At 26.7% G+C, this 4,174-nt stretch overlaps 1 non-coding gene across 1 annotated transcript; it reads right to left on the reverse strand.

Moving 5' to 3' along the window:
* Positions 1 to 672: 672 nt before the first annotated feature.
* On the reverse strand, positions 673 to 779 carry LOC139894850 (small nucleolar RNA R71). The gene has a single exon (XR_011775330.1). It is a non-coding gene; the product is annotated as a small nucleolar RNA R71 (small nucleolar RNA).
* Between the last annotated feature and the right edge of the window lie 3,395 nt (positions 780 to 4,174).

Raw genomic sequence — 4,174 nt, forward strand, 5'->3', positions numbered from 1 at the left:
TACGTTCACCACCTGTAACTCGATCAAGACATCTAGCCAATATTATCGCCGTTGATTTTTCTTTAGAATCGTCATCAAGTCGACCAAGTACTCCAATTCAAATTTCCGATAATCCATTTTTTGAACCCGACCTCACAATTGAGAATCCGGAGGATATTCAGGGACAATTCAGAGATCCTGAACCATTAATTTTTTCCTCTGGAACCACTAATCATTCAAACAGAGATTGTCGAAGAACAAACCATTAAATCAGAATCCTCTAGTGATTCAGATTCAACAAATTCAATCATGGAAAATCTGGAACCGCTAAGTATGAAAGACCGAATGAGAGCTAAACGCACTGGTCAAGGTCAAGCAATTACTCAACCAGACATTAATGCGCCAGATTATGAAATCAAAGGACAAATCCTACACATGGTGACTAATCAATGCCAATTTAGTGGTGCGCCGAAGGAAGATCCAAATGAACATCTTCGTACCTTTAATAGGATCTGTACTCTATTTAAAATAAGAGAAGTGGAGGATGAACAGATATATCTCATTTTATTTCCCTGGACTTTAAAGGGAGAAGCCAAAGATTGGTTAGAATCATTACCTGAAGGGGCGATTGATACATGGGATATTTTAGTTGAAAAATTTCTTAAACAATTCTTTCCGGCATCTAAAGCCGTGAGACTTCAAGGAGAAATTATTACATTCACACAAAAGCCAAATGAAACTCTATATGAAGCGTGGAAAAGATTTGGAAAGTTGTTAAGAGGATGTCCGCAACATGGTTTAGACACTTATCAAATAGTACAAATATTCAACCAAGGATGCGACATCACTACAAGAAAAGGCATCGATATAGCAGCTGGTGGTTCCATTATGAAGAAAACCGCAACTGACGCTTACAAAATTATTGATAACACTGCTTCCCACTCACATGAGTGGCACCAAGAAAAAGATATCGTTAGATCATCTAAAGCAGCTAGTGTGACAACCCGGAAATTTTCAACCAAATTTAAACTTTAATCTTTATATGTTTCCGACACGATAAGCAATATTTGTTAAGTTAAATTTCAAGAATTTTAAACTATGTTCATACATTCATTCAACCTCGACCAAGTTCCAACGATTCACGAACCATTAAACGAATATGATTATATATGTATATGTGTATATATATTATAACTTGAAACGTAAACAAAATATTAGATTAAATACTTTATATGATTGTATCTGTTTCAAAATGTTTATCAATGGAATTAGAAGATAAGATCAAATGATTGAATTATCAGATATATTGAATTATGATTACAAGTCTCCGTTGAAAGGCCCACGTTGATTTGAGAAATATTTTCATTTTAACAATATTCGAAAAATGGTAAAGTGATTTATAAATATGAACAAATTGTCAATCATTGAGAACTAGACAAAGGATAGTGGAAGATTGAATCTCATAAAGACTTGATTGATCTATTTAGTTTCAAACGTACAAAAACGTTTTCAGTTTAAAAAGAACATTATTATTAAAACGTATATAACTTTTATAAATATCTAGAACCACTTTTGATAACTCATTACTTAACTAGTATGATAAAGATAACGATATTTATATTTTATTTTATTAAATATATATAACGATTTAAATTAATATTATATATATTTATACGCGTATTATACGTACATAGTTTTATACTTTTACTATACTTAAACTTTACCTTTACTTTATTTTTACTTTACTTTAACTTTAATAATTCACTTTAATAATTCATACTTTAATAATTCACTTTAATAATTCACTTTAATAATTCATACTTTAATAATTCACTTTAATAATTCAAAAATCTATTATAAATAGAATTCAATAGGTTTCATTATTTCATAGAAACTTGAAAATATTTTTCTCTAAACTCTCTCAATCGATTTACATATACATATTTACTCCGTATTATTTCAATATATTATTAGTATACATAAAATATTACGACGGAGTGCTGTCCGAGTGGTTTCGAAATTGTTTTTCGAGTAGGATAGGATTAAGGAAATTATGGGTTATAGCTATGGAGGTGATTGAGTATGGTTCATGGGTATGCTCGTGAGGTCAATATAGTGTTTATCATTTCCGTTGCGTCTACGTATCTTTCCTGCAATATTGAATCTCAATATTGATACGTGAGTACTCATAATTTAACTTTTACATACTAATAGTGTATCCCTGACTAGTGCTCGAGTATTTAGGATTATGCATGCTTGTACTTTTGATTTTGCCCTTAGACAGGTTAGGTTGAATCTTGAATTAGTTACACTTGCGGTTGAGATAAGGTATAAGATATGCATGTCCTTGGAAAGCTAGCGAAAAATTAAGAACTTTTCCTTTAGATATCGAATGGTTTCGATGAACGGATTAGAAGTTATAATCAATTGAATTTTCGATATTTTTATTAAAAATGATTATTATTATCGTCATTTTTATCGTCGTTCTAGTTTTATCTTATTATTATGATTATTATTATCTTTATCAATAAAAGGGATTTATCATTAAAAATTGTTATTTTTTTTATTATTACTATCGTTATTATCGTTAAAGTTATAATTAGTATTATTATTATTATCCAATTATTATTATTATTATTATTATTATTATTATTATTATTATTATTATTATTATCATTATTAATATATATATATATATATATCATTATTTAAAAATGGTTATTGTTATTGTTATTATTATTATTACTATATTATCATTAAGATAATTATTAGTATTATCATTAATAATGTTATAGTAACTATCATTATTAATATTAGTGTAATTAAAACAAATATTTGTAACTCCTAATTATTTTGATTACTATTATTATCATTATTATGAACACGATATAAAAGACGATTAAAAGCTATTAAACGAAACGATTAGGAAATAATGAGTAAGAGTATCATGATGAAATTAAAATATTATAAGATATTGATTTAGATAAAATTATCGTTCTTATTATTTTTATCATTACTATTATTATTAAAAGTATCGTTAGTATTAAAACTATCATTTTAACAAAAATTATCATTTTAATAGAAATGTCATTGTTACTATAAAATATCATTATTATTATTATTTTAAATAGAATTATTATTTTAAAGATAATATTAAAAATTATCGTAAATATTAAAGTTATCATAATTAGAATTATCGTTTTATCATAATGTCATCTTAGTAATTATAAATATTGATATTTTTATAATAATAATTATTATTACAAAATAATACAACTTTTACTTACTATCATTATAGATATTATTTTATCAAATAAATATGTGATACAAACATATTTTACTACGTGTAATAACTTACTTTAATAATACCTATCATATTATCTTTATGATATTCAATGAACCCTATAAATTTTATTACTTAATATATATAAAAGTATATTTTATTATATAAATTTAATATAAAATTTTATTTATTAATAAATAAATTATATTATTTACTCTAATAAATCTTTTAAAAAATATAAAACGACGATATTTAAACTATATATTAATCATGTATAGATTTTTGGAAATTATTTTGAGTCAATTTACTTTTGTTGACTTTTACATATTAGTCTCGAGCATTAGGATTGTGGTACACTATGACTTGACCTAATTTGTTAGACAAATATTGACCAACACATAAATATATATAATTAATTTAGGTTCGTGAATCCGAGGCCAACCTTGCACTTGTTCAATGACGTTATATGTATTTTTACTACGAAATACAGTATGGTGAGTTTCATTTGCCTTTTTACCCTTTATATTTTTGGGACTGAGAATACATGCGCTTTTATAAATGTTTGACGAAATAGACACAAGTAATTGAAACTACATTCTATGGTTGAATTATCGAAATCGAATATGCCCCTTTTTATTAAAGTCTGGTAATCTAAGAATTAGGGAACAGACACCCTAATTGACGCGAATCCTAAAGATAGATCTATTGGGCCTAACAAACCCCATCCAAAGTACCGGATGCTTTAGTACTTCGAAATTTATATCATGTCCGAAGGAGGATCCCGGAATGATAGGGGATATTCTTATATGTATCTAGTTAATGTCGGTTATCAGGTGTTCACCATATGAATGATTATTTTTGTCTCTATGCATGGGACGTATATTTATGAGAACTGGAAATAAAATTCTTGTG

Source organism: Rutidosis leptorrhynchoides, chromosome 2, assembly GCF_046630445.1.
Source record: "Rutidosis leptorrhynchoides isolate AG116_Rl617_1_P2 chromosome 2, CSIRO_AGI_Rlap_v1, whole genome shotgun sequence".
NCBI classification, from domain to species: Eukaryota; Viridiplantae; Streptophyta; class Magnoliopsida; order Asterales; family Asteraceae; genus Rutidosis; species Rutidosis leptorrhynchoides.